Consider the following 14,519-nt stretch of genomic DNA (forward strand, 5'->3'; position numbering starts at 1 on the left):
CCAAAAATTAAATGCTCATCAGGTATTGTGGAAAAACCTTGACTTTTTACGTCACATCTGGGACCTCACAACACCGCTCCCGGATGGGCTCGAACCACCAACCTTTCAATTAACAGCTGAACGCGCTAATTATTGCGCCTCGGAAGCCCAAAAATTAAATGGTTGTCAGGTATTGTTGAAAAGTTACGACTTTTCACGCTACATCTGAGACCCCATAAAACCTCTCTCGTTTGGGCTCGAACCACCAATTTTTCGGTTAACAGCTGAACGCGCTGACCATTGAGCCACTGAAGCCCAAAAATTAAATTTTCGTCAGGTATTGAGGAAAAACCTTGACTTTTTACGTCACATCTGAGACCTCACAACACCGCTCCCGGATGGGCTCGAACCACCAACCTATTGGTTAAAAGCCGAACGCGCTAACCATTGCGCCACGGAAGCCCAAAAATTAAATGGTCGTCAGGTATTGTGGAAAACTTTGGCTTTCTACGTTACACTTGAGATCCCACAACACCGCTCCCGGGTGGGCTCGAACCACCAACCTATTGGTTAAAAGCCGAACGAGCTAACCATTGAGTCACGGAAGCTCAGAAAATAAATGTTTATCACGTATTATGGAAAAAGTTTGACTTTTCATGCTAAATCTGAGAACTCACAACACCACTTCCGCATGGGCTCGAACCACCAACCTTTCGATTAACAGCTGAACGCGCTAATCATTGCGCCACGGTAGCCCAAAAATTAAATGCTCATCAGGTATTGTGGAAAAACCTTGACTTTTTACGTCACATCTGGGACCTCACAACACCGCTCCCGGATGGGCTCGAACCACCAACCTTTCGATTAACAGCTGAACGCGCTAATTATTGCGCCTCGGAAGCCCAAAAATTAAATGTTCGTCATGTATTGTGGAAAGACTCTGACATTTTACGTTACATCTGAGACGTTTCAACACCGCTCCTAGGAGGGCTCAAACCACCAGTCTTTTGAATAGCAGCCGAACGCGCTGACCATTGAGCCACGGAAGCTCAGAAATTAGATGGTTGTCACGTATTGTGGAAAAGTTTTGACTTTTTACGTTACATCTGAGACCTCACAACACCGCTCCCGGATGGGCTCGAACCACCTACCTATTGGTTAACAGCCGAACGCGCTAACCATTGAGCCACGGAAGCTCAGAAATTAAATGGTTGTCAGGTATTGTTGAAAAGTTACGACTTTTCACGCTACATCTGAGACCCCACAAAACCTCTCTCGTTTGGGCTCGAACCACCAACCTTTCGGTTAACAGCTGAACGCGCTAATTATTGCGCCTCGGAAGCCCAAAAATTAAATGGTTGTCAGGTATTGTTGAAAAGTTACCACTTTTCACGCTACATCTGAGACCCCACAAAACCTCTCTCGTTTGGGCTCGAACCACCAACCTTTCGGTTAACAGCTGAACGCGCTGACCATTGAGCCACGGAAGCCCAAAAATTAAACGCTCATCAGGTATTGTGGAAAAACCTTGACTTTTTACGTCACATCTGGGACCTCACAACACCGCTCCCGGATGGGCTCAAACCACCAACCTTTCGATTAACAGCTGAACGCGCTAATTATTGCGCCTCGGAAGCCCAAAAATTAAATGGTTGTCAGGTATTGTTGAAAAGTTACGACTTTTCACGCTACATCTGAGACCTCACAACACCGCTCCCGGACGGGCTCGAACCACCAACCTATTGGTTAACAGCCGAACGCGCTAACCATTGCGCCACGGAAGCCCAAAAATTAAATGGTCGTCAGGTATTGTGGAAAACTTTGGCTTTCTACGTTACACTTGAGATCCCACAACACCGCTCCCGGGTGGGCTCGAACCACCAACCTTTTGGTTAACAGCCGAACGAGCTAACCATTGAGCCACGGAAGCTCAGAAATTAAATGTTTGTCACGTATTGTGGAAAAGGTTTGACTTTTTACGCTACATCTGAGACCCCACAACACCTCTTCCGGGTGGGCTCGAACAGCCAACCTTTCGATTAACAGCTGAACGCGCTAACCTTTGCGCCACGGAAGCCCAAAAATTAAATGTTCGTCAGGTATTGTGGAAAAACTCTGACATTTTACGTTACATCTGAGACGTGACAAAACCGCTCCCGGATGGGCTCGAACCACCAACCTATTGGTCACCAGCCGAACGCGCTAACCATTAAGCCACGGAAGCTCAGAAATTTAATGGTTGTCGGGTATTGTGGAAACGTTTTGACTTTTTACGCTACATCTGAGACCCCATAACACCTCTCCCGGGTGGGCTCTAACCACCAACCTTTCGATTAACAGCTGAACGCGCTAACCATTGCGCCACGGAAGCCCAAAAATTATATGGTCGTCAGGTATTGTGGAAAAGTTACGACTTTTCACGCTACATCTGAGATCCCACAAACCTCTCTCGTTTGGGCTCGAACCACCATCCTTTCGGTTAACAGCTGAACGCGCTGACCATTGAGCCACTGAAGCCCAAAAATTAAATTTTCGTCAGGTATTAAGGAAAAACTTTGACTTTTTACTTCACATCTGAGACCTCACAACACCGCTCCCGGATGGGCTCGAACCACCAGCCTTTCGGTTAACACCCGAACACGCTAACCATTGCGCCACGGACGCCCAAAAATTAAATGGTCGTCTGGTATTGTGGAAAAACTTTGGCTATTTACGTTTCATTTGAGATCCCAAAACACCGCTCCCGGGTGGGCTCGAACCACAAACCTATTGGTTAACAGCCGAACGCGCTAACTATTGAACCACGGAAGCTCAGAAAATAAATGGTTATCACGTATTATGGAAAAAGTTTGACTTTTCACGCTACATCTGAGACCTCACAACACCTCTCCCGGGTGGGCTCGAATACCAACCTTTCGATTAACAGCTGAACGCGCTAACCATTGCGCCACGGAAGCCCAAAAATTAAATGCTCGTCAGGTATTGTGGAAAAACTCTGACATTATACGTTACATCTGAGACGTCACAACACCGCTCCCGGGAGGGCTCGAACCACCAACCTTTCGGTTAACAGCTGAACGCGCTGACCATTGCGCCACTGAAGCCCAAAAATTAAATTTTCGTCAGGTATTGAGGTAAAACCTTGTCTTTTTACTTCACATCTGAGACCTCACAACACCGCTCCCGGATGGGCTCGAACCACCAACCTTTCGGTTAACAGCTGAACGCGCTAACCATTGCGCACGGAAGCCCAAAAATTAAATGGTCGTCAGGTATTGTGGAAAAACTTTGGCTATTTACGTTACATTTGAGATCCAAAAACACCGCTCCCGGGTGGGCTCGAACCACCAAGCTATTGGTTAACAGCCGAACGCGCTAACCATTGAGCCACGAAAGATCAGAAAATAAATGGTTATCACGTATTATGGAAAAAGTTTGACTTTTCACGCTACATCTGAGACCCCACAACACCTCTCCCGGGTGGGCTCGAACCACCAACCTTTCGATTAACAGCTGAACGCGCTAACCATTGCGCCACGGAAGCCCAAAAAATAAATGCTCGTCAGGTATTGAGGTAAAACTTTGACTTTTTACTTCACATCCGAGACCTCACAACACCGCTCCCGGATGGGCTCGAACCACCAACCTTTCGATTAACAGCCGAACGCGATAACCATTGAGCCACGGAAGCTCAGAAATTAAATGGTTGTCACGTATTGTGGAAAAGTTTTGACTTTTTACGCTACATCTGAGACCCCACATCACCTCTTCCGGGTGGGCTCGAACCACCAACCTTTCGATTAACAGCTGAACGCGCTAACCATTGCGCCACGGAAGCCCAAAAAATAAATGTTCGTCAGGTATTGTGGAAAAACTCTGACATTTTACGTTACATCTGAGACATCACAACACCGCTCCCGGATAGGCTCGAACCACCAACCAATTGGTTAACAGCCGAACGCGAACCATTGAGCCACAGAAGCTCAGAAATTAAATGGTTGTTAGGTTTTGTGGATAAGTGTGACATTATGCTTTGTATTATTAGTAGGCCAGTTTATGAACAGCCCCATATTAGCTTAATGTCTATTATTTATCTAATCTCTCGTGTATAAAAAGGCCCCCTCTCTGTGTTAAAAATTCAGTCTATCTCGGACCTCGATCATGTATAAATCATTGTAAATAAAACCATAGTTTTAAAGTATCAACTCCTGTGTAGTCGTACAAACACACAACATGGTGTCAGAAGTTCGTTAATGTGGTATTTAGTCGCGCGATATCACGGTTAGCTTTAATTCGTTAATCAGTAATCGACTAGATTTGCGGTCTACCTCGACACGGAAAATGCAGAACGCCGCAGCCTTTCAAGTGCAACCGCCTTGCCAATTCAACTTTTCGAATTCCAATAAGTGGCCCCGATGGAGGAGGAGGTTCGAGAGATTCAGATCCGCGTCCGGTCTTAGTTCCAAGACAGGAGAGGAACAAGTCAACGCGTTAATATACATGATGGGCGACAAAGCTGATGACGTATTCTTGTCATTTACGTTTGCCACCGATGCAGAGAAGTCTGACTTCAATGTCGTTATGAATAAATTCCAACGACATTTCATTCTCCGGAGGAACGTTATCTACGAGCGAGCAACCTTCAACTCACGAGTTCAGCAAGATGGCGAACTGGTAGAAGAGTTTATCACCGCGTGTCGAGCCCAGATTGAGAAATGTGCCTACGGAACTCTCCAAGACGAATTGCTGAGAGACCGAATAGTAGTCGGGGTGCGAGACAAAGCCCTGTCGGAAAAAATGCAATTAGACGGAAACCTTACACTGGAGAAAGCGATCTCAACCGCCCGCCATGCCGAAGAAGTTCGCCGACAACAACAAGAATTAAACGCAGGAAGTTATAAAAACGGAACTCCGGCTGTTGTCGAAAAGCTTGGCTCTCGAAACACCTCTCAGACGAAGGAGAACAGGCGACCAAGAGCAACTCATCCTTCAAGACCAATTCAACGCGATCAAAAGGTTACTTCAGATACCTGCAAGAAATGCGGAATGTTCGAGAAACACAATCGAGAGCGATGCCCAGCATATAGAGCAGTTTGCAGGAAGTGTAAGAAGATTGGCCGCTACGAGCGTGTGTGTCAAAGGTCAACCACCAACTATAATCGTGAGGTCACATCGCAAATGATCTCTGTGGATGAAGATGACTCAACGCCAATGGATACGTTCTTGGGAAAAGTCAGCAGCGACGAGATACAAGATCGTTGGATGGTAAACATTAGGATTAATGCAAAACAAGTTCAATTCAAGATAGATACCGGCGCGGACGTTTGCGTATTACCAGACTAGCTACACAAGGCGAAATTTCAAGACTTAGCACTGAATAAATCTGACCGACGTCTGCCCTTACAAAAATCTTCTTAAGAACTCTTAAGAAAATTCCTTGGGAAATTTCTTTGGAAATCCTTATGGCGTTCTTTAGGAAATTGGGGAATATTGGCCTCTTTTTCTTTGGAAATTGCTTTGGAAATATCTTTGGAATTTTCTTGGGAAATATCTTTGGAATTTGCTTGGGAAATATCTTTGGAATTTGCTTGGGAAATATCTTTGGAATTTTCTTGGGAAATATCTTTGGAATTTTCTTGGGAAATATCTTTGGAATTTTCTTGGGAAATATCTTTGGAATTTTCTTGGGAAATATCTTTGGAATTTTCTTGGGAAATATCTTTGGAATTTTCTTGGGAAATATCTTTGGAATTTTCTTGGGAAATATCTTTGGAATTTTCTTGGGAAATATCTTTGGAATTTTCTTGGGAAATATCTTTGGAATTTTCTTGGGAAATATCTTTGGAATTTTCTTGGGAAATAGCTTTGGAATTTTCTTGAGAAATGTCTTTGGAATTTTCTTGAGAAATGTCTTTGAAATTTACTTGGGAAATGTCTTTGGAAATTACTAGGGAAATTTCTTTGGAATTTACTTGGGAAATGTCTTTGGAATTTACATGGGAAATGTCTTTGGAATTTACATGGGAAATAACTTTGGAATTTTCTTGGGAAATATCTTGAGAAGTGGGTAAATTAATTTAGCCACTTGAAACGAGGATAGTTCTTACACGCAGAACCATATCCCAATACAGGGAGTGTAGTGAACTTCACCCCATATTGCGAAGGAAGTTCTCGCATGCAGTGTGAAATTGCTTATAAAGTCAGACATTTAATCGACTTAAAAACATCCGTGAACGGCAGAAAGTTTTAACCTGGTGCAATTGTATGGTGTATTATGTGGGTTTTGAAGGCTTTAACGGCCAAGCAGTAGATACAGACGTTGTTGTTAAATTTAATAATGTATATTCACTAAGAGTTTTTCAAGTATCAGAAACACGTTTAACCTAATTTTCTCTACAATGTTTTCTAAAAAATATTTATTTTGGACTCTAATTACGCTCGAAATAAAGATAAAACATGCCATAAGAGAATTAAGCAAAAATTCCGACTGACAGCTTAGATTCCCTGTAAATCTAAACATAACGATTTTAATTATATACTCTTATTTTACTTTTAAAGAATTAGTGCCAGCCAGGAGTGTGGCGCACTCCTGTAAGCCAAGCTTCTGGGCGGCAAAGTTTGAGGGAATTAGACACGTGTCGGCGATCCTACCGTATAGGTGCCGACTGCCCCGTGTCCGCCGGAGGTGACTTGACCCCCACACCCCTTCCGTCACCTCCCAAGTAAACCTCATTTCCTTCCCTGCTTAAACACATACTGAACCCTGACTAATCGCATCCCTGTCGCGGACGTATGTGCCCTACTTACATTGAAACATCCACAATAGAAAAAAAAAATAGTTAGTGCCATAATTTTCGTCATCCACAAACTTAAAATGTGAAAAACTTTGGAAAATAAACCCTAAACCTTCTTTGGAAATTGATCTCAAGAATTCCTAAAGAATTTCGTTGGAAAATATTCCCTAGACGTTCTTTGGAAATTTATCTCTAGAAATCCTAAAGAATTTCTTTAGAAAATAATCCCAAGAAATTCTTTGGGAATTTACCTCTAGAATTCCTAAAGAATTTCTTTAGAAAATAATCCTAAGAAATTCTTTGGAAATTTATCTCTAGAATTCCTAAAGAATTTTTCAGAAAATAATCCCAAGAAATTCTTTGGAAATTTATCTCTAGAATTCCTAAAGAATTTCTTTAGAAAATAATCCCTAGACCTTCTTTGGAAATTTATCTCTAGAATCCCTAAAGAATTTTTTCAGAAAATAATCCCAAGAAATTCTTTGGAAATTTATCTCTAGAATTCCTAAAGAATTTCTTTAGAAAATAATCGCAAGACATTCTTTGGAAATTTATCTCTAGAATTCCTAAAGAATTTCATTAGAAAATAATCCCAAGAAATTCTTTGGAAATTTATCTCAAGAATTCTTTAGGAAATTCCAAGGAAGTCTTTGGAAATTAATTCTTTAGAAAATGATCCCAAGGGCTCCGTAGGGTTCCAAAGAAATTCCTTTAGAACTCTTATGAAGTTTTTTGTAAGGGTTTGGACCAGGGAAGACCTTGATTAACTGCAAAGGTTTCATTGAAGCCTACCTGTCAAGTAGAGATACCACCATCCATGACAAGGTCTATGTCATCGACCAATTGCAAGTTCCACTTCTAAGCCTCAGAGCAAGTGAAGACCTGAAAATAGTTCAAAGAATCGATGAGCTGCAACTCACGGAGACGAGTATAAGACCGAAGGACCATTATCCTCAACTATTTACCGGCTTAGGACGAGTCAAACGAAGCTACAAACTGAAGCTGAAACCGAACGCAGTACCGTATGCAGTGACGACTCCACGTCGAGTTGCGATTCCTTTGATGTCACAAGTCGAAGCTGAATTGAAACGAATGGTGGACTTGGGAGTAATCCGGAGAGTCGAGGACCCCACAGACTGGTGCGCTCCCATGGTGGTCGTGAGAAAGGATTCTGGCGAATTAAGGATATGCGTGGATTATACGCAACTGAATAACTACGTACAACGTGAACGGTACCAGATACCGGCTGTAGACCATACGCTTGGACGACTGGCTGGAGCCGAGATCTTCTCAAAACTTGATTGTAATTCCGGTTATTGGCAGATACCGCTACATCCAGACTCCATATTACTAACGACTTTCATGACGCCATTTGGAAGATATTGCTGCAATTGCCTGCCCTTTGGTTTAACATCTGCATCCGAGCACTACCAAAGCCAAATGTCTTCGTATATTGAAGGCGTCAAGAACACAGTTTGTCATCAGGACGACATTCTAGTATGGGGCAAGGACATGGCCGAACATGATGAAAACCTAAAGGAAGTTCTCGAAAGATTGAAAGACCAAGGAGTCACGCTCAATGAAAGGAAATGCCTCTTTGGAGTCAAAAGGATCAAGTTTTTGGGGCACGTAATAGACAGTGCCGGGATCAGTCCAGACGAGGAGAAGGTTCGAGCCTTAGTCGAGATGAAATCACCATCTGATGTCGCAGAGCTACGTCGTCTATTAGGAATGGTAAATTATCTTGGAAAGTTCATTCCCCGAATGGCCGAGCAGCTTAAACCACTAAGTAGTCTATTGAGCACCAAGAACAGCTGGATTTGGGGCCCAAGTCAAGAAATGGCCTTCAAATACCTCAAGACGACGCTCACAAGCAAGCCTGTTTTGGGTATCTTCGATCCGAGGAAGCCAACAGTAGTATCCGCCGATGCGTCAAGCTATGGGATTGGAGCAATACTTCGACAAGAACAAGCCAATGGAACTTACAAAGTCATTGCCTATGCCTCGAAGACGTTATCCTCGACAGAACAACGCTATGCGCAGATCGAGAAGGAGGCGTATGCATTAACGTGGGCATGCCAGCGATTTGAGGATTTCATAACGGGTATAACAATAAAGCTAGAAACTGATCATCAGCCCCTTGTTTCCATATTGCATTCGAAACAACTGGACGATTTATCTCCGAGACTGCAAAGGCTACGTCTACGCATGATGCGATACTCGTACAAGGTCTCCTACGTGCCTGGAAAATCCTTAGTTGCCGCTGATACATTGTCTAGAGCTCCGTTGATAGACGTTGACGACAACGAGCTACAACAAGAAATTTCTGCTCACGTACAGTTAGTAATGATGAACCTACCCACTACAGATCCAAAGCTTGCGGAAATTCTTCATAAACAACAGGAAGATGCTACATGCAGAACATTACAACGTTACCTCGAACATGGATGGCCGGAGAAAAAACGCGTACACAGTAGTTGTAATGACTACTTCAGCTACAGGCATGAAATCACCATCCAAGACGGAATCATCATGAAAGGCAGCAGACTGCTCATTCCAAGTTCCATGCGTCCAGAAATAATGGATCGAATTCATCAAGGTCACATGGGAATCGTCAAATGTCGAGAAAGAGCCAAACAATCCGTCTGGTGGCCTGGAATTTCACGGGAAATCGAAGATAAGGTGAAAAGATGCGAACGATGTCTCAAAGAATCAGTCAACTTTCAAGAGCCCTTAAAGCCAACAAGCTTACCCGAACGACCATGGCAAGCAGTTGCCATAGATATGCTACATCATGGGGGAAAATGGTACCTGGTCATGATGGACTACTACTCAAAATATCTGGAATTGGCTCGAATGAAAGATCAAACTACAAAAACTGTCATCGAGATCATCGAAGATATATTTGCACGACACGGAATTCCAGAGGTGGTCCGCAGCGATAATGGCACTAATTTATCAGCGACAAGAACCTTGGAATTCATCGCATTCTCCAAGAAATATGGATTTCGATCTATCACGAGCAGCCCAAGATATCCTCAAAGTAATGGGTTCGCAGAAGCAGCAGTAAAGACAGCGAAATCCATTTTAAAGAAATCTGACAACATCCCTTTGGCACTCTTGGCGTACCGATCTACACCGACGTCCAATGGTTTCAGTCCAGCACAAATGCTTATGAGTCGCCATCTCCGAACAACGCTCCCATTACCGTCAAACATGCTTGTCCCGACGATCTTATCAGCAGAACGTATCAAAGAAACATCACTAACGCAGAAAAAATCTCAGAAACGAAATTACGACCAACGCCATAGAGTCAGAGAGCTACACAAATTAGATCTTGGGAAAAGGGTATGGATAACCGATTTACGCAAAGAAGGAACCGTTGTCGAGAAAGCAGAGGAGCCCCGATCATATATAATCGAGACGTCTAAAGGAAGGATTCGAAGAAACCGGTTCCATCTAGTTCCCCTACCGGACAGTCATCAAAATCACGGAATCAAGTCTTTCACTCCGGAATCAAGTATTGGCCCAGAGGACGTCATAGATCCACCAAACATCATTGATCGAGAGGAACCTGTCTCTGAGCCAGCCCACGACAATCATCCATGCAATGCTGAAAACATTCAAGATACCGACAGAGAGAACTTGCGAGCTGATCCATCTGAGTCCAATACCACGAGGTCACCGGAAAGTACGAATAAGAGAAAGACAAGAAGCAAATTGCCAAAAGACGACAAAGGGACAGTAACACGATCCGGAAGAATCTCAAAGCCATCGACTAAGTTAAATTTATAAAACGCATTCTTATTTGTATAAAAAAAGGGGATGTGACATTATGCTTTGTATTATTAGTAGGCCAGTTTATGAACAGCCCCATATTAGCTTAATGTCTATTATTTATCTAATCTCTCGTGTATAAAAAGGCCCCCTTTCTGTGTTAAAAATTCAGTCTATCTCGGACCTCGATCATGTATAAATCATTGTAAATAAAACCATAGTTTTAAAGTATCAACTCCTGTGTAGTCGTACAAACACACAATAATAAGTTATGACTTTTTACGTTACATCTGAGACCCTACAACACCTCTCCCAGGTGGGCTCGAACCACCATCCTTTCGGTTGACAGCCGAACGCGCTAACCATTGCGCCATGGAAGCCCAAAAATTAAATGGTAGTCAGGTATTGTGGAAAAACTTTGGCTTTCTACGTTACATTTGAGATCCCACAACACCGCTCCCGGGTGGGCTCGAACCACCAACCTTTCGATTAACAGCTGGACGCGCTAATTATTGCGCCACGGAAGCCCAAAAATTGAATGGTCGTCATTTATTGTGCAAAAACTTTGGCTTTCTACGTTACATTTCAGATCCCACAACACCGCTCTCGGGTGGGCTCGAACCACCAACCTATTGGTTAACAGCCGAACGCGCTAACCATTGCGCCACGGAAGCCCAAAAGTTAAATGCTCGTCAGGTATTATGTAAAAACCTTGACTTTTTACGTCACATCTGAGACCTCACAACACCGCTCCCGGATGGGGTCGAACCACCAACCTATTGGTTAACAGCCGAACGCGCTAACCATTGCGCCACGGAAGCCCAAAAATTAAATGGTCGTCATTTATTGTGCAAAAACTTTGGCTTTCTACGTTACATTTCAAATCCCACAACACCGCTCCCGGGTGGGCTCGAACCACCAACCTATTGGTTAACAGCCGAACGCGCTAACCATTGAGCCACGGAAGCTCCGAAATTAAATGGTTGTCAGGTATTGTGGAAAACCTTGACTTTTTACGTCACATCTGAGACCTCACAACACGGCTCCCGGATGGGCTCGAACCACCAACCTATTGGTTAACAGCCGAACGTGCTAACCATTGCGCCACGGAAGCCCAAAAATTAAATGGTCGTCAGGTATTGTGGAAAAAGGTTTGGCTTTCTACGTTACATTTGAGACCCCACAACACCTTTCCCGGGTGGGCTCGAACCACCAACCTTTCGATTAACAGCTGAACGCGCTAACCATTGCGCCACGGGAGCCAAAAATTAAATGCTCGTCAGGTATTGTGTAAAAACCTTGACTTTTTACGTCACATCTGAGACCTCACAACACCGCTCCCGGATGGGCTCGAACCACCAACCTATTGGTTAACAGCCGAACGCGCTAACCATTGCGCCACGGAAGCCCAAAAGTTAAATGCTCGTCAGGTATTGTGTAAAAACCTTGACTTTTTACGTCAAATCTGAGACCTCAAAACACCGCTCCCGGATGGGGTCGAACCACCAACCTATTGGTTAACAGCCGAACGCGCTAACCATTGTGCCACGGAAGCCCAAAAATTAAATGGTCGTCATTTATTGTGCAAAAACTTTGGCTTTCTACGTTACATTTGAGATCCCACAACACCGCTCCCGGGTGGGCTCGAACCACCAACCTATTGGTTAACAGCCGAACGCGCTAACCATTGAGCCACGGAAGCTCAGAAATTAAATGGTTGTCAGTTATTGTGGAAAAACTTTGGCTTTCTACGTTACATTTGAGATCACACAACACCGCTCCCGGGTGGGCTCGAACCACCAACCTATTGGTTAACAGCCGAACGCGCTAACCATTGCGCCACGGAAGCCCAAAAGCTTAATGCTCGTCAGGTATTGTGCAAAAAACTTGACTTTTTACGTCACATCTGAGACCTCACAACACCGCTCCCGGATGGGCTCGAACCACCAACCTATTGGTTAAGGTGCCTTCAGAGAAAAAATAGCAAAATGACTGTTTTTGCCATCTCGCAAAAACCCGTTTTTCAGTTGAAGGTGATTATACACCGACATGAAATTTTTAGCATTAAAATAACAAATATCCGCCTATAATTTGATATATTTTTGGTTTTCATAGTTTAAATTTTCTTGGTTTTATTTAAGTTTTAAAATTGCCATTTTAAAGTTGAGGGGGTCTCAGTTAGAGGAGTTCATACTCTTCCCAAATGAAACGTTTCCATCGCAACAGGCATATAATTTACGAGCACAGGATAGGCTATCCATTGATCTATGTAAAAACTAAATCGGCCTTACCATTAAAATAACAATTTGTCTTAATCGATTTACTCAAAATATCTGATTCAGTATTTTTAAGATTAAAGCTAGAGCTTTTATCACACAATAAAAAAAAGTACATCATTGGATGGATCGTGATTTACCGATAATTTTAAGCTCTGTTTTGTAATTTTGACATAAAAAATCATTGATCTGAACTCCTTCATAGATTTCTCGTAATACATTTCAGTGCTAAAACTTTAGGCAACTAGTTCGTATATTTTCCGTAGATGGCAGGATATAAGTAGTGACTTTTTTCAAGGGGGGTAACAAGAGGGGTCCGTAGTCTACAGACTGAAAGACGTTTACCAATTAAGGGATGTCGGCATCATGTCGCACGCACCGGCGCCTTAACCCACAGTACCCACCCCTCACAGTAAACCACCCAAACTTTCGGGTCAGGTGGAAGAGAAAAAGACATACAAAGCACTTACCGGGAAGAAGGGGGGGGGGTAGAAAGAGGCGAATTTTGAAAGACCCTATGCACAATTATTGAAGAATAGGCGATATCTTCTTCTTCTATTTCCCGTTCCACTTTTGCAAGTAGAACAAGAAAAGGCTTATACAATATCACTAGTCATTTCTGAAAACTAAAAACGGAGCTCCTTTCCTAAAATTTTCCTACTTTACCTAAAAACAAATGGCTAGAAAAAACGGAATTGTAATGAACAGTCGGAGCAAACGGGCTCAAAAAATTAGATCATTCCATCGAGATAAACGGGAAAAATTATTAATACAAACATCAGAGGTGGGTGATTGTACTGAACTTATAAACTTACAAGTCCCAACCAACCATGTGAAAGAAATGTTTACACTGTAAAAAATTGTGGTGTATAAATAGTGCCATAATGGTGTTAGAACAATGTGCACTATTTGTACACCTTGACAAGGTGCTGAAATAGTACGAAAATAGTTCGGTATTTTAAAAACACCATTAGCTTAAACGAATGGTGTAGAAATGGGTTTATAAAACATAATTCTTTAAAAGGTGTGCAAATGATACCTTAATTAAATAAAATAACCCCATCGAATACCCCAATGGTGCTCAAATGGCATAGAATTAGTACGATATCTTTTAAACACCATCCATTAAAAGGCGCACAAATGATACCTAAACGATATAAAATAACACCTTCGCAAGGCCCATATAAAAGTATTCAAATAATGTGAAAATAGAGTGAGGATTTCCCACGTCTATCCGATTTTCTGAAGGCCATTCAAATCAACATGTGAACACAAAATAAGATTTTATGGATCGCGGGGGGGGGGTGTTAGCTCTAGAATAGAGGCTCATTGGAAAAAAGTCTAGTTATTGAAATGCCCTAAAATAGGTTGGCGCCCCATACTAATAGTAATATATAAAGCACTTTACCCCGAGTGCGCGAACTTAGACGCGGGAAGGAGTAATGCCGACCATCTCTGCTTTCTCCCCTATCCCACTTTAGAAAGTCGAGCAAGAAAACAAACAGATACTATCGCTACAGGCGATTACAAAAAATACGTTTTCACCAGGTTGGGGGCGCGGATGTGAAGAAAGCCCGCGACTAAATTTTTGGTATAGGGAACTTTCTCTTTTGTTCGATTTCAGGGGTGGGGTCGCCTACTGATAATTCAAAGGGTTTCCACGAATTTCCTTTCTATACGTTCCAACAACTTC

At 42.9% G+C, this 14,519-nt stretch overlaps 1 non-coding gene across 1 annotated transcript; it reads right to left on the reverse strand.

Annotated features, from left to right (window-relative positions):
* Positions 1-10,857: 10,857 nt before the first annotated feature.
* Positions 10,858-10,930, reverse strand: TRNAD-GUC (transfer RNA aspartic acid (anticodon GUC)). The gene has a single exon. It is a non-coding gene; the product is annotated as a tRNA-Asp (tRNA).
* Positions 10,931-14,519: the final 3,589 nt, after the last annotated feature.

This window comes from Phalangium opilio, unplaced genomic scaffold (assembly GCF_054372755.1).
Source record: "Phalangium opilio isolate 3A_F unplaced genomic scaffold, DU_Popi_V2 ptg000390l_1, whole genome shotgun sequence".
Lineage (NCBI taxonomy): Eukaryota > Metazoa > Arthropoda > Arachnida > Opiliones > Phalangiidae > Phalangium > Phalangium opilio.